Raw genomic sequence first — 22,008 nt, 5'->3', positions numbered from 1 at the left:
ACAATACTCATAGCACACAGCAATGTATACAAAGCTTGTCTTTGATTTTCCTAGCGCATTAAGATTGTGCGCTGGATCACATATCAGCCCAAAATCTTACCTAGCAATATTCTTGCAATCAATGTGAATGAGACAAGTCTCTCCATCTTAAACTTTCAGTCTGCCCCTAAGTTGTGTGTCTGGCTGTGCCGCGAAGCTTGAGTGGAAGGTGGCTGTATTCAAATAGCAAATTCAGGACACAGTTTCTCTCCATCAGAACTTTCAAACTAACAAATGCTCCATAGCATTTGGAAGATTAACTCTATTTGTGAGGCTCTGACACATAACAGCACAAATTTGTTTTATAGTTTACACAGAGTATTGTCTGGTAGGTCGGGATTGACTTTCAGAATAATTTATTAATAAATTGTTGTACATGAATAACAAATAACTGTACGTACAATAACATCAAGATGCTGTATAATAATTACACAGAGATCACAACTCATTTGAAGATTTGGCAGGCTTTGATAATAAATATAATAGAATAAAATAATATCTCGACTAGGACTGACTAGAATTCAATAGTGATTCTCGGTTGTGGCCACATGTTTCAAAAAATGTTAAATTATGGTATTAGCTGCATGAGTGTAGGCCTACTCAATTTACCACAATGTGGACATATATGACAACATAAAGCCAGGAAAAGATGTAATGGCAAAGGCTGAAGGAAGTTTAATGGTAATAAAGGAGACTTTTGGGCCATTTCTGCAGGACATAAGGGGAAAGATTCACTTTTTTACAATTTGGCAAATTTTCACCTACAGTATTAGAAATTTCTTTTTTCCTCCACTTTTGGAAAACAAGACAGTCTCCATGATGACTAAGATCCATCAGTGTCTTTCTTTACTTTACGTAGTTCCCTTTATACGTGAAACACATAACAAAATTTAGATCCGATACGTTCATTGCCTGCCACTGCTTGTTTTTCTTGAAACTCTTTTTAATCTCACGCCTCAAAAATGTAAATATATTTTTATAATATTCAAAGCTGTAATTGAGAGAGTGTATAACTCAGTGTTTCCAATAGCTCATGGACTGGGCGAGGACACGTCCCTTGCTGAGCTAAAGGCAAGGCCGACTGGTACTTTCTCCGCATTATGTTTTGACTTTTGAAATGACCTTCAAGGGCAAAGCACCTAAAGTAAACAACATAATCGTTCAGTTGAAGTGAGCATGAAGAAAGTAGGTTGCAGTACATCTCATGCACTTGGGAACAGGAATGGACATGTGTACGTATCTACATATTTTTATGTATTTAATTATATTGTGTAAAGAAATCGTATGTTAAGCTGAAATGTTCCACACCATTATGAAATGTATTTGTGACCTGTGGAACAAGTATTAATGTAATGTATGTATCTATATATTTGTACAAGCATGAATGTATATTTGAATATGTATGAGATATACAGTTTAGAAGACCACTGCAAATATATTATTTTCGTTACTTGTGTACTCGTCCCGTTAGATTTAACAATTAGTATTGAAAGTTAACCCTGATTCATAATATGGCTTCACAATGCGCTGACTATACTAGATGTAAGGGTTCTCTGTGCTTTTCTTACTCACAAAAATTACGATAATAATTTATTTCAGACTTGTATACTTCTCTTTTTCCGTTCTTATTTCCTTTCGCTACTTTTAGTTCTTATCAGTATAATTTGAGGCCAAGTAATTAATCATGTGAACTGTGTTTGTAATTTTAACGTGTGCTACATTCATTTGTTTACTAATATGATCCGTTGCTTTCAAAGATTGCCTCTATGTGGCGTCTCTGACGTTGTTGCCCAAAGCCGCCGAGTGGAATCGGACACTAGAATTGTCCCAGACTTCATTTTTTGTCTGGAGTACTAGTTTTTATTGTGATAAATTTTTTATGATTTTGTTTTCTGTTTATTTTCATAATATTGTTGCACACCTGTAAAAGTTTGCACCGGCCGCCACTGTTTCTTTCTTATTTACGTGTTTAAACATGTGTTACTAGGCAGCAACAGCCATAACGACATGTGTAGGAAAGTATGCGAGAGAAGCACGTGATGGTAATAAGGGTACAGCACAACCTGCCCTTGAACAGACAAATAAAATAAACTTAACACCGTCCGTACAGACGTTGAAGGTCCAACGGCACCGACCGGCCGCCGTGTCATCCTCACAGACAGGCGTCACTGGATGCGAATAAGGAGGGGCACACGGTCAGCACAGAGTTATCCCAGCTGTTGTCAGTTTTCGTGACCGGAGCCGCTTCTTGTCCCTCAAGTAGCTCCTCAATTACCCGCACGAGGGTTGAGTGCACCCCGCTTGCCAACAGCGCTCGGCAGAACGCACGGTCACCCATCCAAGTGCTAGCCCAGCCCGATAGCGCTTAACTTCGGTGATCTGGCCGGTATTACCACTGCGATAAGGTCGCTGGCTTGAACAGACAAATGCATGAATATGACTGTATTGAAAGTAGTTTACAGTTAAGAAATACACGGGGAAAGTCTCAATACTAATAAAAAGGACATACAGAAAGGTTACTGACAATCATTCTTCCCACGCGGCGTTCGCGAACGGAAGAGCAAAGGGTGCGAAATAATAGCGGCAATAAAAGTACCCTCCATCATACACTATAAGGTGGTACACGGAATATGGATGTAGATGTGGAAACTCTTTGTGTTCGCAACCAGTCAGCCACTCTAGGGACCGCTCAGTAACAAGCTAGTGGAGACAATGAATTCTGAACACGCCAGATCACGCAGCAAAACATCCTAGGTAATTTGTCGGTACGTGTGACTAGAGATTTCAGTGTTTGTAGACGACGCTTCTCTCTGTTCACTGGCTGCTAGCCATTCACTGCCACAATAAGACCTTCGTAACATTTCTCCTTAGGTACATCCCTTCCATTACTCAGAGAGCTGAACAATTTACGACGACGGTATAGCAAAACAGCATGCACACTGTCCCTCACAGGGCTAACTTGAGCTGAATCCACGGCCGTGAACGACACTGCCGATGGCGTGTCCAATCTGCCACTTCTTTCAGTCTCTGCAGTGATCTCCCAGCCATTTGTGACAGAAGAAGTCCACACTGCACAGCGACGCGAGGATTCACTCCGTAATTCAGTCAGAGGATGTGTGAAACCGCGACCTGAAAAAAGAGAGTAAAAAAGGCCATGAGGTTATGTTCATCGATTTGTATAACAACTAGATGTGTGCACATAAAAAACTAACAGACAACGGTAGTATAACATTGATGGAATATTTTGTCACTACGTGGTAGAGCACAGATAATGTACACTACTGGCCATTAAAATTGCTACACCATGAAGAAATGCAGATGATAAACGGGTATTCTTTGGACAAATATATTATGCTAGAACTGACATGTGGTTACATTTTCACGTAATTTGAGTGCATAGATCCTGAGAAATCAGTACCCAGAACAACCACCTCTGGCCGTAATAACGGCCTTGATACGCCTGGGCATTGAGTCAAACAGAGCTTGGATGGCGTGTACAGGTACAGCTGCCCATGCAGCTTCAACACGATAACACAGTTCATCAAGAATAGTTACTGGCGTATTGTGACGAACCAGTTGCTCGGCCACCATTGACCAGACGTTTTCAGTTGGTGAGAGATCTGGAGAATGTGCTGGCCAGGCCAGCAGTCGAACATTTTCTGTATCCAGAAAGGCCCGTACAGGCCCTGCAACATGCGGTCGTGCATTATCCTGCTGAAATGTAGGGTTTTGCAGGGATCGAATGAAGGGTAGAGCCACTGGTCGTAACACATCTGAAATGTAACGTTCACTGTTCAAAGTGCCGTCAATGAGAACAAGAGCTGCCGAGACGTGTAACCAATGGCACCCCATACCATCACGCCAGGTGATACGCCAGTACGGCGCTGACGAATACACGTTTCCAATGTGGGTTCACCGCGATGTCGCCAAACACGGATGCGACCATCGTGATGCTGTAAACAGAACCTGGATTCATCCGAAAAAATTACGTTTTCCATTCGTGCACCCAGGTTCGTCGCCGAGTACACCATAGCAGGCGCTCCTGTCTGTGATGCAGCGTGAAGGGTAACCGCATCCACGGTCTCCGAGCTGATAGTCCGTGCTGCTGCAAACGTCGTCGGACTGTTCGTGCAGATGGTTGTTGTCTTGCAAACGTCCCCATCTGTTGACTCAGGGATCGAGACGTGGCTGCACGATCCGTTACAGCCGTGCGGATAAGATGCCTGTCATCTCGACTGCTAGTGATACGAGGCCGTCGGGGTCGAGCGCGGCGTTCCGTATTGCCCTCCTGAACCCACCGATTCCATATTCTGCTAACAGTCATTGGATCTCGACCAACGCGAGCAGCAATGTCGCGATACGATAAACCGCAATTGCGATAGGCTACAACCCGACCTTTATCAAAGTGGGAAACGTGATGGTACGCATTTCTCCTCCTTACATGAGGTATCACAACAACGTTTCACCATGCAACGCCGGTCAACTGCTGTTTGTGTATGAGAAATCTGTTGGCAACTTTCCTCATGTCTGCACGTTGTAGGTGTCGCCACTGGCGCCAACCTTATGTGAATGCTCTGAAACACTAATCATTTGCGTATCACAGCATCTACTTCCTGTCGGTTAAATTTCGCGTCTGTAGCACGTCATCTTCGTGGTGTAGCAATTTTAATGGCCAGTAGTGTAAAAGCAATATCGCAAAATAACACATACATCAAAAAAAGTTTTGCAACTCCCCGGTTCCCAGAACTCCTGGATACAGACGTTAACTGTGGATATTGTATCACAGACAGTCCCTTTGACTGTTCAGAGATGTTACTAAACCCGCCTTAAGATGTAAACAAGCTATTAGACGAAGGGGGTCCGACAGCCGATCAGTTCCAGTCATTCCACCAAGAAGGAGGTACACGGCTCGTGTTGTCTGTAGTTCAACCGTGCCTAGACCGTCAATACCGCAGTTCGATCGCGTCCGCACTGTTACTTTGCGCCAGGAAGGGCTTTCAACAAGGGAAGTGTCAAGGCGTCTCGGAGTGAACTAAAGCGATGTTGTTCCGACACGGAGGAGATACAGAGAGAGAGGAACTGTCGATGACACGCCTCGCTCAGGCCACCCAAGGGCTACTACTGCAGTGGATGACCACTACCTAGGGATTATGGCTCGCAGGAACCCTGACAGCAACACCAACATGTTGAACAATGCTTTTCGTGCAGCGACAGGAGGTCGTGTTACGACTCAAACACTGCGCAGTAGGATGCATAATGCGCAACTTCACTCTCGACGTCCGTTGCGAGGTCCATCTATGCAACCACGACAACGTGCAGCGCGGTACAGATGGTCCCAACAACATGCCGAATGGACCGCACAGAATTGGCATCACGTTCTCTTCACCGATGAGTGTCGCATATGCCTTCAACGAAACAATCGTCGGAGACGTGCTTGGAGGCAACCCGGTCAGGCTGAAAGCGTTAGACACACTGTGCAGCAAGTTGATGGTTCCCTGATGTTTTGGGGTGGCATTATGTGGGGCATGGGAACGCCGCTGGTGGTCACGGAAGGCGCCGTAATGTCTGCACGATACTCGAATGCCATCCTCCGACCGATAGTGCAACCGTATTGGCAGCATATTGGCGAGGCAGTCGTCTTCGTGGACGACAATTCGCGCCCCCATCGTGCACATCCTGTGAATGGCTCTAAGCACTATGGGACTTAACATCTGAGGTCATCAGTCCCTAGAACTACTTAAACCTAAGGACATCACACACATGCATGCCTGAGGCAGGATTCGAACCTGAGACCGTAGCAGCAGCGCGGTTCCGGACTGAAGCGCCACTCCGGCCCAGTCCATTCCATGTAAGCACAGCCCACACCACTATGGAGCCACCACCAACTTGTACAATGCCTTGTTCACAATTTGGGTCTGCACCACACTGGAAGCCTAGCATCAGCTCTTAGAACTGAAATCTGGACTCATCTGACCACGCAACGCTTTTGCTGTTGTTTAGGGTCCAACCGATAGGGACACGAGCCGAGAAGAGCCACTGCAGACGATGTCGTGCTGTTAGCCCCCCTTCTTGCAGCGGTGTACCGTAGGTCTCTGGAAGAGCGTAGCGTTCCAAACGATTGGAAAAGGGCACAGGTCATCCCCGTTTTCAAGAAGGAACGTCGAACAGATGTGCAGAACTATAGACCTATATCTCTAACGTCGAACAGTTGTAGAAAGTTGGAACACGTATTATGTTCGAGTATAACGACTTTTCTGGAGACTAGAAATCTACTCTGTAGGAATCAGCACGGGTTTCGAAAAAGACGATCGTGTGAAACCCAGCTCGCGCTATACGTCCACGAGACTCAGAGGGCCATAGACACGGGTTCACTGGTAGATGCCGTGTTTCTTGACTTACGCAAGGCGTTCGATACAGTTCCCCACTGTCGTTTAATGAACAAAGTAAGAACATATGGACTATCAGATCAATTGCGTGATTGGATTGAAGAGTTCCTAGATAACAGAACGCAGCATGTCATTCTCCCGAAGTAAGAGTGATTTCAAGTGTGCCGCAGGGGAGTGTCGTAGGACCGTTGCTATTCACAATATACATAAATGACCTTGTGCATAACATCGGAAGTTCACTGAGGCTTTTTGCGGATGGTACATCGAGAGGTTGTAACAATGGAAAATTGTACTGAAATACAGGAGGATCTGCAGCGAATTGACGCATGGTGCAGGGAATGGCAATTGAATCTCAATGTAGACAAGTGTAATGTGCTGCGAATACATAGAAAGAAAGATCCTTTATCATTTAGCTACAATATAGCAGGTCAGCAACTGGAAGCAGTTAATTCCATAAATTATCTGGGAGTACGCATTAGGAGTGATTTAAAATGGCATGATCATATAAAGTTGATCGTCGGTAAAGCAGATGGCAGACTGAGATTCATTGGAAAAATCCTAAGGAAATGCAATCCGAAAACAAAGGAAGTAGGTTACAGTACGCTTGTCCGCCCACTGCTCGAATACTGCTCAGCAGTGTGGGATCCGTACCAGATAGGGTTGATAGAAGAGATAGAGAAGATCCAACGGAGAGCAGCACGCTTCGTTACAGGATCATTTGGTAATTGCGAAAGCGTTACGGAGATGATAAACTCCAGTGGAAGACTCTGCAGGAGAGACGCTCAGTAGCTCGGTACGGGCTTTTGTTGAAGTTTCGAGAACATACCTTCACCGAAGAGTCAAGCAGTATATTGCTCCCTCCTACGTATATCTCGCGAAGAGACCACGAGGATCAAATCAGAGAGATTAGAGCCCACACAGAGGCATACGGACAATCCTTTCCACGAACAATACGAGACTGGAATAGAAGGGAGAACCGATAGAGGTACTCGAGGTACCCTCCGCCACGTACCGTCAGGTGGCTTGCGGGGTATGGATGTAGATGTAGATGTAGCAAAGGCACTCGCGTCGGTCGTCCACTGCCACAGCCTATTAGAGTCAAATTTCGTCGAAGTATACTAACGGATACGTCCGTCGTACGTCCCGCATTGATTTCTGTAGTTTTTTCACGCAGTGTTGTTAGTCTGGTAGCACCGCCAGCTCTACGCAAATGCCGCTGCGCTCGGTCGTTAAGTGAAGGCCGTCGGCCACTGCGTTGTCCGTGGTGAGTGGTAACGCCTGAAATTTTGTATTCTCGGCACACTTTTGACTCTGTGGGTCTCGGAATACTGAATTCCCTAACGATTTGCGAAATGGAATGTCCGATGCGTCTAGCTCCAACTATGGTTCCGCGTTCAAAATCTGTTAATATGAGTCATGCGGCCGTAATCACATCTGTAAGCTTCGCACGCCAATCACGTGAATGACATCTCCGCCAATGCACTGTCCTCTTATAAGTTGTGTACGCTACACTATCTGCGTATGCCCATATCTCTATCCCATTGTAATGCCACTTCCTCGGACGAGATTAAAAAATAAAAAATTTGCTCCCAATACCCCAAAGATTTCCCCCCAAGTCCCAAATTCCCAGAAAAGTGAATAAGCGAATGAAGCTTCATTTATCACTATTATTAGGACAATAACAAGTAATTAAATCAGGAATTTATGACTTGACAATTTAACAATCTACGAAAGAAACATTAAATTTCAGTAAAATTAAAATCAAAATCATACTAAATGGCAAAATTAGCATAAATTAACATTCGCAAAGTAGAACTAATGATCCCAAAGAATACTCCCTGTGAGTACTCTTTGGGAATCGCGAGTAATGACTAATTCAATGCACTGTCACTACGTTACGAGAGTTAGCCGAAGCAGGTCATATATTTGAATGCTCGTACATGTAGGCGCGCTTAGATTGTTTTTGAGATTGAATAATTGCGATCTATTATGACGCAGTAATACGATCTTCTGACTTCAAATATCACGGCATTAGAATTCGAACGGAGGACTTTTACCTACTAGAATAAAGTGAACTTTTAACTAGATAATTGAACTAAATGTTACTTAGACAGTGATTTAGGCAACGAACACTGATAGACAATTTTCATTCATAATAGCCAATGGTTTATGGAACTTCAGTGATAGGTCCGAAGCATATAATTTAAATCCCCCCAACGCCTGGGAAAGTTTTCTTGTCAAGGCTCGGTTAGGAAGTGACTGACCGTGCGGTTCTAGGCGCTACAGTCTGGAACCGCGTGACCGCTACGGTCGCAGGTTCGAATCCTGCCTCGGGCATGGAGGTGTGTGTTGTCCTTAGGTTGGTTAGGTTTAAGGAGTTCTAAGTTCTAGGGGACTGATGACCTTAGAAGTTAAGTCCCATAGTGCTCAGAGCCATTTGAACCATTTGAGGAAGTGACTGATATTGTGCAATAAAACACCCTCTCGTGCCAAGTCGTGCACTTGTGATTTAAAAGTCTATCAAATTATTGACATGAAACTCCCGAGTAATAATTACGCGCAGCGATAATATTTGACTGTAGCGTTCGGCGCTTGTGTAGAACCTTTGACTCAAATAACAAGCCCACTGTTACGATTTCTTAGATACTTGAAATTACGACCAGCTTGTAGGGAATTTGTTGTGGATGTGACTGTATTGGTTTTATCATTAATATTTCATCATTAATCAGTTAAACATCGATTACGAACGATTAATTTCGATTCTTGGCGAAGTAAATATCTCACGCACGTCGACATTTCGGTGCAACACTGTTATTTTGTGTAATGTCGTCTTCGTAACTTGGTAACGATCTCAACACTCTACCGACTGTCGCCGAGTTTTAGCCGAGGCCAAGTACAAATCAAACCAAATCATCAAGAAGAGCCGTTATACCATGACTTCTGTCTCTTCAGTTCACATACAGGTTTTGATGAGTGACTTTCCGAGTATCAAAATATGTGGCATAAATGGTTGTATTTTATGATGGCATTGACTTTCGAGCTTTAATTTCCCACACCACCAAGGGGTTACAGACATTAGTGTGTGCCATAAGCTCCAGCTTAATACCTCTACGCACTGCTGAGCAAAAGAGGACTTTACAGCAGCGCAAGAGAGCGATCCTGTATGTGTTTCTTGGTTATGTTGTTGAAGTCAAATTTAGCAGTTCTGTCGTACCGTATCGAGGAGATGAAGAATATGAGTCTGCTACACCTATGCTCGATATTTAGTTTTCTGTCATCTTTAATTGCTGAAACTGCGGTGATAAGAGGTTGTAGTCTCTGAAATTGTCGTAAATATCCTGTAACCTATTTCGAGGTTTCGATAAGCGTCTCGTAACCGATACTTTGAAGAAATAAATAAATAAAATAAATAAATCAACTTCAAAGTGCGCAGATGCGAATCTCCGTCAGAAATTTGAAAGCAGTTATTTCGTTAACTAGCTCAGATGCAGCGATATTTGTGTTATATTTGGCACCCAAATCTGCCGCATATTTTCCAAAATAATATACAAAGCTCTCATTGGAAGCTTTCCTGACGGGAAATTCAAGTGAGATCAGGTGGTGTTATATTTGGGCCCCGTTTCCCATTTCACTTACTACTCTATCGAATACTTTGAAGCGCCGTGTTTTATTTATTTATTTATTTATTGTTCCGTGGGACCAAATTAAGGAGAAGCCTCCATGGTCATGGAACGAGTCAATACATGAAATTATAACACGATAGTAGAAACAGATAAAATGAAATACAAGAAACGTATTCAGGCGACAATTTGTAAGTTTAAATAAAGAAAATCAACAATGCAACACTGGAATTTGCTTAATTTTTCAGCTCTTTCAGGAGCTCCTCGACAGAATAGAAGGAGTGAGCCATGAGGAAACTCTTCAGTTTAGACTTAAAAGCGTTTGGGCTACTGCTAAGATTTTTGAGTTCTTGTGGTAGCTTATTGAAAATGGATGCAGCAGAATAGTGCACTCCTTTCTGCACAAGAGTCAAGGAAGTGCATTCCACATGCAGATTTGATTTCTGCCTAGTATTAACTGAGTGAAAGCTGCTAACTCTTGGGAATAAGCTAATATTCCTAACAACAAACGACATTAAAGAAAATATATACTGTGGGGGCAATGTCAGAATGTAGCTTAAACAGTACCACTCAAGTCGTCAGTTGGCAGAAATCGGCAAAAGTCGCAATGCTTCAGGTAAACAGCATATTTTTACAAATGAAATGACACAATTTCAGAGACTCTACGGGTCTCATACATATACGATTTTATGTATACAGAGTGAAGCGACGAATGAAAATTGTACAAGGGGCGCGAATCGAACCCGGGCCTCCTGCTTAGTGAGCAGGTGTGTTGCCCACTTTTTTTCTCTTTTTTTTTCTTTTTAGATCGCATATTGTTCGTTGAATTTGTTCGGGGCGGACGCCCGACGACACCCGTTCAGGTTCTGTGTTGATACGTTCACTCAGTTTTTTATTACACAGGGTAGCTAACCCTCTGACCGAGCACGCTGAGCTACCGTGCCGGCGCAGAAATCGGCAAAAGTCGCAATGCTGACATGCTGGCCACTCTAGTCGAACGATGTCGTTATCCTGAAGGAAGTCATTCACAAGATACGGCCCATACGGTTGCACTATCGGTCGGAGGATAGCATTCACGCATCGTACAGCCGTTACGGCACCTTCCATGGCCACCAGCGGGGTACGTCTCCCCACATAATGCCACCCCAAAACAGCAGGGAACCTCCACCTTGCTGCACTCGCTCGGCATTGTGTCAAAACACGTCCCCGACAATTGTCTGGTTGAAGGCATATGTGATACTCATCGATGAAGAGCACGTGATGCCAATCCTGACAAGGGAACCTCCCCATCGCACCCCCCTCAGATTTGGTTGTAAGTTGGCGCAGTGGATAGGCCTTGATAAACTGAACGCAGATCAATTGAGAAAACAGGAAGAAGTTGTGTGGAACTGTGAAAAAATAAGCAAAATATACAAACTGAGTAGTCCACGGGTCGCATAGGCAACATCATGGACAAGGTGAGCTAAGGAGCGTCGTGGTCCCGTGGTAGCGTGAGCAGCTGCTGATCGAGAGGTCCTTGGTTCAAAGCTTCCCTCGAGTGAAAATTTTATTTTCTTTATTTTTGCATAGTTATTATCTGTCCGTTCGTTCATTGACGTCTTTGTTCACTGTAATAAGTTTAGTGTCTGTGTTTTGCGACCGCATCGCAAAACCGTGCGATTAGTAGACGAAAGGACGTGCCTCTCCAATTGGAACCGAAAACATTTGATCGCAAGGTCATAGGTCAACCGATTCCTCCACAGGAAAACACATCTGATATATTCTATACGACACTGGTGACGGCATGTGCGTCACAGGAGAGGAATATGTTGTCGACCCACCTAACTTGTACACTTGGCGAAGGGGTAAAAAGATTCTTCTACCTTGCCCGATTTAGGTTTTCTTGTGGATGTGATAATCACTCCCAAAAAAGTGATGAAAATATAAGAGTTTGTCACATAAACTGAAAATAAAAAATTAAACTTTTCACTCGATGGAAGATTTGAACCAAGGACCTTTCGTTCCGCAGCTGCTCACGTTACCACGAGACCACGGCGCTCCTGCGTTCCTAGTGTTCTTCACGTTGCCTATCTTCCCATGAACTAGTTAGTTTGTATATTTTCCTTACTTTTTCACAGTTCCACACAACTTCTTCCTGTTTTCTCAATTGATTTGTTTTCAGTTTTTCAAGCCCTATCCACTGTGCCAACTTAAAACTAAATCTGAGGGGGGTGCGATGGGGAGGTTCCCTTGTGAGCAGTCCATTCGGCATGTTGTTGGGCCCATCTGTACCGCGCAGCACGGTGTCATGGTTGCAAAGATGGATGTCGCCATGGACTTTGGAAGTGAAGTTGCTCATCATGCATCCTATTGGGCACAGTTTGAGTCGTAACACGACGTCCTGTGGCTGCACGAAAAGCATCATTCAACATGGTGGCGTTGCTGTCAGGGTTCCTCCGAGCCATAATCCGTAGGCAGCGGTCATCCACTGCAGTAGTAGCCCTTGGGCGGCCTGAGCGAGGCATGTCATCGACAGATCCTGTCTCTCTGTGTCTCTTCCATGTCCGAACAATACCACTTTGGTTCACTCCGAGACCCCTGGACACTTCCCTTGTTCAGAGCCCTTCCTGGCACAAAGTAAAAATGCGGACGCGATCGAACCGCGGTATTGACCGTCTACGCACGGTTGAACTACAGACAACACGAGCCGTGTACCTCCTTCCTGGTGGAATGACTGGAACTGATCGGCTGTCGGACCCCCTTCGTCTAATACGTTGTTTACATCTTAAGGGGCTCCGGAAAGGCTCAAAATCATGAAAAGTTCAATTTTTACTTTTTTGCGTTTTCTGAATCTGCAGACTATTACCTTTTAATAGATATATAATTTATTCAATTCCGAAGACTAGATCTATTTTTAATTTTTTTTTGAAATGTGTTCTACATGGGCGTGACCCACTGTGGCGCTGTTAAACTGCTGTCAAATGGTGTTATTATTAACGTCCGTGTTCATCAGGTACATTTTAGTGATGTGAGATAAAGTATGTGTTGTGGCTAACCTGTGATGGTTCAATATATATCGCTGGTGTGATTGTCGATTGTTTCATGTTTATGTACTCTGTCGTTATCTCGAAAATATTCGTAATTAATTGTGTTTCTTGAGTCTCTGTTTTGTTGAAGTATAATAATGAGTAAAAGTAAAGTTATTAGAAATCCTCTGAAGGCTTTTAAGAAAAGGAGAAATGTTGGAAAGCCAAGGTATTTAGAAATATGGGAATGAAGATAGGTTCTAACATGGTACGAGCGATGCTTGCTTTAGACAAGGAACGCCTTCGGGCTGCAGACAGGGCTGTAAAGAGTCTATAAATACAAGCAAGAGTAAACAGGAGGAGGAACAAGAGGAAGCTGGAGGAGGAGTTTGCAGAGGATGAAGATAATCCATCCTATGGACCTGGAATGCACTAAAAAGTTAATCCAATCTTTGTCGCTCGATTCCCAAAACTTTTATTTTCTCATACTAATTACATGTTTTCTAAGGATCTTCCAAACATATTTGTTTCAAACTTTCAGTAAATGTTACACAGTACCTTCTGCATAATGTAACACAGCCTTTTTCCAAAAAACTGTATATTTTTGAATATATAAATAAAAAATTGCAAAAAAATGTTGTGAATTTTCATTACAATTGAAAAAAAATCGTCTTTAATAACTGAACTAAAATTTTGTAAAATCCCTGTGTTAAGTTGTAGCCCATATTCCAATAAATAATCTGTAAAAAGTTCAACTTCCTACCAAGATGTAATTTATAAGCGTTATTTTAACATTGCAGGTATAGGGCGTTCCGGAGCCCCTTAAGGCGGGTTTAGTAACATCTCTGAAGAGTCAAAGGGACTGTGTCTGTGATACAATATCCACAGTCAGCGTCTATCTTCAGGACTTCTGGGAACTGGGGTGCGGCAAAACTTTTTTTGGCGTGTGTACATTACTTGGACAAATACGGGGTGGATTCAGATGGAGCCAGTGCGTATGAAATGTGGTTACTTTTGGTGGTAAGGTAAAATGCACTTCCTTTCTGTTGTTATGTATAGGGCTACCTGACAAGGGCGTACTTCCCTCGGCTTCTGAAAGGCTCCTCGTTTGTGCTACAGCGTACATTGCGGCTTAAGGTGCCATATATTGGCTGATGCTCCGCTTTTGTTGTGTGCTGGAACAACAGTTTTACATTTTTTTTTTTTTTTTGCTCATCGTTCTGATGATGTAGCTGGACGTCCGGGAGTTTCTGATTAGTCGGGAAAAATATGTGTTACAGCATGCCACCTCTAAATCTAGCTCACTGTCTTCAATTACCACATTATCTCCACTTTCACTGCTGCCATCAGTCTCTGAGTTGGCATCAGGAGAAAACCCTTCCAAAAGGCACGCCCGAATTTCCTCTTCCTTTATTCTGCGAGAGTACATCGTGTGACAGGGAAATACAACAACCTGTCGCGGTTACTCACGTTACCCTTAGAACTGCAGTGGCTTCAAAAGGAACCAGCGCAATAACTACGAAAATAAATAAATACATCTACATAAATACTCGGCAATCCACCGTACAGTGCGTGGCGGAGGGTACCTCGTACCACAACTAGCATCGTCTCTCCCTGTTCCACTCCCAAACAGAACGAGGGAAAAATGACTCCATATATGCCTCTGTACGAGCCCTAATCTCTCTTATCTTATCTTTGTGGTCTTTCCGCGAAATGTAAGTTGGCCGCAGTAAAATTGTACCGCCGTCACCCGCAAATGCTGGTTCTCTAAATTTCCTCAGTAGCGATTCACGAAAAGAACGCCTGCTTTCCTCTAGAGACTCCCACCCGAGTTCCTGAAGCATTTCCGTAACACTCGCGTGATGATCAAACCTACCAGTAACAAATCTAGCAGCCCGCCTCTGAATTGCTTCTACGTCCTCCCTCAATCCGACCTGATAGGGATCCCAAACGCTCGAGCGGTACTCAAGAATAGGTCGTATTAGTGTTTTATAAGCGGTCTCCTTTACAGAGGAACCACATCTTCCCAAAATTCTACCAATGAACCGAAGACGACTATCCGCCTTCCCCACAACTGCCATTACATGCTTGTCCCACTTCATATCGCTCTGCAATGTTACGCCCAAATATTTAATCGACGTGACTGTATCAAGCGCTACACTACTAATGGAGTATTCAAACATTACGGTAGTCTTTTTCCTATTCATATGCATTAATTTACACTTATCTACACTCCTGGAAATGGAAAAAAGAACACATTGACACCGGTGTGTCAGACCCACCATACTTGCTCCGTACACTGCGAGAGGGCTGTACAAGCAATGATCACACGCACGGCACAGCGGACACACCAGGAACCGCGGTGTTAGCCGTCGAATGGCGCTAGCTGCGCAGCATTTGTGCACCGCCGCCGTCAGTGTCAGCCAGTTTGCCGTGGCATACGGAGCTCCATCGCAGTCTTTAACACTGGTAGCATGCCGCGACAGCGTGGACGTGAACCGTATGTGCAGTTGACGGACTTTGAGCTAGGGCGTATAGTGGGCATGCGGGAGGCCGGGTGGACGTACCGCCGAATTGCTCAACACGTGGGGCGTGAGGTCTCCACAGTACATCGATGTTGTCGCCAGTGGTCGGCGGAAGGTGCACGTGCCCGTCGACCTGGAACCGGACCGCAGCGACGCACGGATGCACGCTAAGACCGTAGGATCCTACGCAGTGCCGTAGGGGACCGCACCGCCACTTCCCAGCAAATTAGGGACACTGTTGCTCCTGGGGTATCGGCGAGGACCATTCGCAACCGTCTCCATGAAGCTGGGCTACGGTCCCGCACACCGTTAGGCCGTCTTCCGCTCACGCCCCAACATCGTGCAGCCCGCCTCCAGTGGTGTCGCGACAGGCGTGAATGGTGGGACGAATGGAGACGTGTCGTCTTCAGCGATGAGAGTCGCTTCTGCCTTGGTGCCAATGATGGTCGTATGCGTGTTTGGCGCCGTACAGGTGAGCGCCACAATCAGGACTGCATACGACCGAGGCACACAGGGCCAACACCCGGCATCACGGTGTGGGGAGCGATCTCCTACACTGGCCGTACACCACTGGTGATCGTCGAGGGGACACTGAATAGTGCACGGTACATCCAAACCGTCATCGAACCCATCGTTCTACCATTCCTAGACCGGCAAGGGAACTTGCTGTTCCAACAGGACAATGCACGTCCGCATGTATCCCGTGCCACCCAACGTGCTCTAGAAGGTGTAAGTCTACTACCCTGGCCAGCAAGATCACCGGATCTGTCCCCCATTGAGCATGTTTGGGACTGGATGAAGCGTCGTCTCACGCGGTCTGCACGTCCAGCACGAACGCTGGTCCAACTGAGGCGCCAGGTGGAAATGGCCCTGCATTGCTGCGAAAGGTGGATATACACTGTACTAGTGCCGACATTGTGCATGCTCTGTTGCCTGTGTCTATGTGCCTGTGGTTCTGTCAGTGTGATCATGTGATGTATCTGACCCCAGGAATATGTCAATAAAGTTTCCCCTTCCTGGGACAATGAATTCACGGTGTTCTTATTTCAATTTCCAGGAGTGTATATTTACAGTTAGCTGCCATTCTTTACACCAATCACAAATCCTGTCCAAGTCATCTTGTATCCTCCTACAGTCACTCAACGACGACACCTTCCCGTACACCACAGCATCATCAGCAAACAGCCGCACATTGCTATCCACCCTATCCAAAAGATCATTTATGTAGATAGAAAACAACAGCGGACCTACCACACTTCCGTGGGGCACTCCAGATGATACCCTCACCTCCGATGAACACTCACCATCGAGGACAACGTACTGGGTTCTATTACTTAACAAGTCTTCGAGCCACTCACATACTTGGGAACCAATCCCATATGCTCGTACCTTAGTTAGGAGTCTGCAGTGGGGCATAAATTTAATTATTATCCCAATACACGCAGTATAAACTGAACCGGACAGTTTTTTGCACCTAGTCCATGTCCAAAACACGCATTATAGAGAAAAATTCAATCACAATTTGAAAACAAATACAATCGTGCACTGCATACAAAAATGTTTCCTACATTTTCTCGTCTAATTGCTAAGAGTCGAAACATGTGAAGTAGTTGCAGCTGCAGCTGGTAGATGGCAGCACCTACTGCAGCTGTAAAGGGTGGCTACAGATGTGGTTGCAGTGCATGCTACACGAGGGTGGCTTCAGACGGTACCACATCGTCTGAGAGTGTTAAATGGTTTTTACAGGGCTGTTTTTCCAGCGAGTTCTTGCACCCCTCTGTGCCTTCGTCCTGAGCAGTAGGCTATATCGCCATGGCTTCGGTACGCCCTGGAAAAGAACCGTATTACACGATGGGCCTAAGCCGCACACCTATGCACCAGTGCGCAAAGCGTGCATATCTGTAGTGCAGGCTGGATTGCGTAGACCTATTACACCATCCACGCGGGGTACACCTGATCTCTTGTAAAGTCGCGCGGGACAAAGGGGACTGTGTAACATATTGGGACGTCATTCGTTCAAATTATTTATGTGAGCTCAAGTTCCCGTTTAATGTTGTTGTTGTGGTCTTCAGTCCTGAGACTGGTTTGATGCAACTCTCCACGCTACTCTATCCTGTGCAAGCTTCTTCATCTCCCAGTACCTACTGCAACCTACATCCTTCTGAATCTGCTTAGTGTATTCATCTCTTGGTCTCCCTCTACGATTTTTACCCTCCATGCTGCCCTCTAATGCTAAATTTGTGATCCCTTGATGCCTCAAAACATGCCCTACCAACCGATCCCTTCTTCTAGTCAAGTTGTGCCACAAACTTCTCTTCTCCCCAATCCTATTCAATACCTCCTCATTAGTTACGTGATCTACCCACCTTATCTTCAGCATTCTTCTGTAGCACCACATTTCGAAAGCTTCTATTCTCTTCTTGTCCAAACTAGTTATCGTCCATGTTTCACTTCCATACATGGCTACACTCCATACAAATACTTTCAGAAACGACTTCCTGACACTTAAATCTATACTCGATGTTAACAAATTTCTCTTCTTCAGAAACGATTTCCTTGCCATTGCCAGTCTACATTTTATATCCTCTCTACTTCGACCATCATCAGTTATTTTACTCCCCAAATAGCAAAACTCCTTTACTACTTTAAGTGTCTCATTTCCTAATCTAATTCCCTCAGCGTCACCCGATTTAATTTGACTACATTCCATTATCCTCGTTTTGCTTTTGTTGATGTTCATCTTATATCCTCCTTTCAGGACACTGTCCATTCCGTTCAACTGCTCTTCCAAGTCCTTTGCTGTCTCTGACAGAATTACAATGTCATCGGCGAACCTCAAAGTTTTTACTTCGTCTCCATGAATTTTAATACCTACTCCGAATTTTTCTTTTGTTTCCTTTACTGCTTGCTCAATATACAGATTGAATAGCATCGGGGAGAGACTACAACCCTGTCTCACTCCTTTCCCAACCACTGCTTCCCTTTCATGCCCCTCGACTCTTATAACTGCCATCTGATTTCTGTACAAATTGTAAATAGCCTTTCGCTCCCTGTATTTTATACCTGCCACCTTCAGAATTTGAAAGAGAGTATTCCAGTTAACATTGTCAAAACTTTCTCTAAGTCTACAAATGCTAGAAACGTAGGTTTGCCTTTTCTTAATCTTTCTTCTAAGATAAGTCGTAAGGTTAGTATTGCCTCACGTGTTCCCATTTAATAATAAACTATTTTTATCATTATTTATTAACTAATTATTATTCTCTTATGTAGATTACTACTGTTCTGAATTACAGATTCAACAGTTAATTTTATATTACGACAGTTGGTTACAAAAAGCACTCCGTCTTCAGGCCACGAGTGGCCTACCGGGACCATCCGACCGCCGTGTCATCCTCATTGGAGGATGCGGATAGGAGGGGGGTGGGGTCAGCACACCGCTCTCCCGGTTGTTATGATGGTATTCTTGAGCGAAGCCGCTACTATTCGGTCGAGCAGCTCCTCAATTGGCATCGCGAGGCTGAGTGCACCCCGAAAAATGGCAACAGCGCTTGGCGGCTGGATGGTCACCCATCCAAGTGCGGGCCACGCCGGACAGCGCTTAACTTCGGTGATCTCACGGAAACCCGTGTATCCACTGCAGCAAGGCCGTTGCCCACTCGGTTACAAAGGTATATGTATTTATACAGCATTTTACACATGGAGGGACCCACTTGTTTTTGCAGCTATTGCCCTGGCAGTGACAGTAAATCTTCAGATTAGGACAGAACGACGACGAAAACGAAAAGCCTGAGGTTGTTCGAGTTCGACCCTGGCAGAAAAGAACGGATGAAGGGAGGGGATTTTATTCACTGCTTATGAATGAACAGAGTCTCGAAGGTCCGCAAGAATTTCGAAACTTAGTGTGGATGGACATGGCCTGTTTCGAGAAGCTGCTGTCTTTGATAGAAGATGGAAGTAACAAGTGTGACACGGTCGTTAGGGAGGCTGTCTCACATTCTCGAAAACAAGAATTAAATCCTATATTTATACGTTTTGTGATCATACCAGCCTAAATCACGAGTAAAATACCGATAAAAGCCCTGCTCGTTGCAGGCTGGTTGTAACGTTACGTTTCCTGGCTACTTTCTACCCAACCACTGCCACTTTCTACTTTCTGGAACGCTGAAATAACGCAAGAGATGCAGTCAAATCAAACGTGAACTTTCGTAAGTAAGGCATTACGATACAAATCGAAATTCACCGTGTAACGTTATACGCATATTATTCAGAAAGAAACGATTACCGACGTACCTTATTATGATACAATGGGTCATACATACACCTTTCCTCGCTATATGCCTGAATTAAGGAGAGATTGTACCTTCGTAGGCGCCAAAATATAAAAACATTATTTTTTTGCTCATAAACATTCCTTGCAGTGTATTTTACTAGAGAAATATGTTTTCTAAGGGCATTTTAGCCATTAAAGGCTTTAAATATTGATTTACATTAAGAGCAGCACATGTTGCCGTGCCCCCCTTTTACCTTCTATCAACTACTTGAACTTCAAAAACCTAATTTGCTGATTTGTGAAAATATTTCGTGCTCACAATTGGCTGCCCTGCTCGCGCGCTACATTCACTTGTTTCTTGTCCTTCCAGAACACAAATGAATCATTTAACAGTGTCATATGGTCTAGAATTCTTGAAACTGTATTTGTAGGTAAAGATACATTGAATTTGGGGTTTATGAAGCAGTTCTTTCACATAATGGTGATAATGTGGGGAGAGTTAGGCTGCTTCAAGAGATAGGCGTACAACCTGCGGAAAATATGGTGATGCCATCTACCGAATCGGATGCTGTCCGTGTGAACAAAGCAGACTACGAAGGCAAGAACGCACTCAAGGAATGCTAAGAGAGCCAGGGAGGATGAAGAAAATGCAGTTGACCCAGGATATGGCGCACGGATCTTCTGAGGTCAGCAACAAACTATGTTCACATTTAAAGCCGGATTCCCGACACTTTACTTTTTTAATGATTAGGTACATTTTTTCAGGAACTTACCGTCATAGAGTAGTGAAACTTACACAACTTACAGAAACTGGGCTGAACATCAATGATGCATGTTTAAAAGAAGTTCAGTTTAAAATTGTAGAAATTATGAATTAATACAGCTTAAATATGTGGAGAAAATTTTACAACTCGCAAAAAATTCTCTGAAAAATAAATTATGCAAGCGACTCATCTACAAAAATAGGTCAATGGAGAGAGACTCTTCCTCCACCAGCCATTAAAATTTTATAACGTTGTCATTGACAAATTTAACATTGTAAGTACGAGGATCACTCCAAAAGAATTGCACATTATTTTTTAAAAAATCCATCTTTTATCCTACTTGTCTGAAAGTTTTACAGTGTGTAGATACATCCTTTAGGAACAATATTTTCGTTTCTCCACATAATTTCCATCCCTTTCACGCCTTCTTGGAACCAGCGCCTGTATACCCGCACGCTAAAATTCTGGACCAACCTGTTGGAGCCACTGTTTGGCAGCGTGCACAAGGGAGTCATCGTCTTCAAACCTTGTTCCACGAAGAGAGTCTTTCAGTTTCCCAAAGAGATGATAGTCACTTGGAGCCAGGTCAGCACTGTAAGGTGGGTGTTTCAGTGTTGTCTATCAGAATTTTCTGATCGCTTCCACGGCTTTTTGACTGACATGTAGCCGTGCATTGTCGTGCAACAGCAAAACATCCTGCATTTGCCGATGTGGTCGAACACGACTCAGTCGAGCATGAAGTTTCTTCAGTGTCGTCAAATATGCATCAGAATTTATGGGGGTTCCACTTGACATGATGTCCATAAGGAACTGTCCTTCAGAATCGAAAAACACCGTAGCCATAACTTTTCCAGCACAAGGTGTGCTTATGAATTTTTTTTTCCTTGGGTGAATTTGCATGATGCCACTCCATTGATTGCCTCTTCATCTCTGGTGAAAAGTGATGGAGCCATGTTTCATCACAATTCTTCCAAAAAATTGATCTCCACCATTCTCGTACGGTTCCAAAAGTTCGCTGCATACCGCTTTTCTTGTTTCTTTGTGAGCCACTGTCAATATCCTGGGAACCCACCTGGCACAAACCTTTTTTAACGCCAACACTTTCAGTATTCTGCAAACACTTCCTTCCCCTATCCCAACGTAGCGCGACAATTCGTTCACTGTGATGCGTCCCTCAGCAGTCACCGATTCGGTAACGAAGATCTGATATTAGCCACCAGCCACCTAACAATAAGCAACTAACAAGCAGAAAGCTCTGCAGTACCCCCTTCTGCGCATGCGTCAATAAATGCTGCCTGGTGCGCATGCGTGGATTGACAGTAGATTAGGACTGCTCTCTGTTCTGGTGCACGGATAATGTGTCTGCTCATTTTCGTAGTTTCACCCTGTAATGGTACTT

At 44.2% G+C, this 22,008-nt stretch overlaps 1 protein-coding gene across 1 annotated transcript in view; it reads right to left on the bottom strand.

The window, feature by feature from the left end:
- Positions 1-1,714: 1,714 nt before the first annotated feature.
- LOC126213317 (pancreas transcription factor 1 subunit alpha-like) overlaps positions 1,715-22,008 on the bottom strand; it is a gene marked incomplete at its 5' end in the record, with an annotated part of 87,310 nt that continues 67,016 nt past the window's right edge. Inside the window, one exon of the mRNA XM_049941003.1 lies at positions 1,715-3,168. The remainder of the gene's footprint in view (positions 3,169-22,008) is intronic.

This window comes from Schistocerca nitens, chromosome 11 (assembly GCF_023898315.1).
Source record: "Schistocerca nitens isolate TAMUIC-IGC-003100 chromosome 11, iqSchNite1.1, whole genome shotgun sequence".
Lineage (NCBI taxonomy): Eukaryota > Metazoa > Arthropoda > Insecta > Orthoptera > Acrididae > Schistocerca > Schistocerca nitens.
The sequence above is the reverse complement of the archived record's forward strand: the minus strand, read 5'-3'. Positions and strand labels throughout refer to the sequence as shown.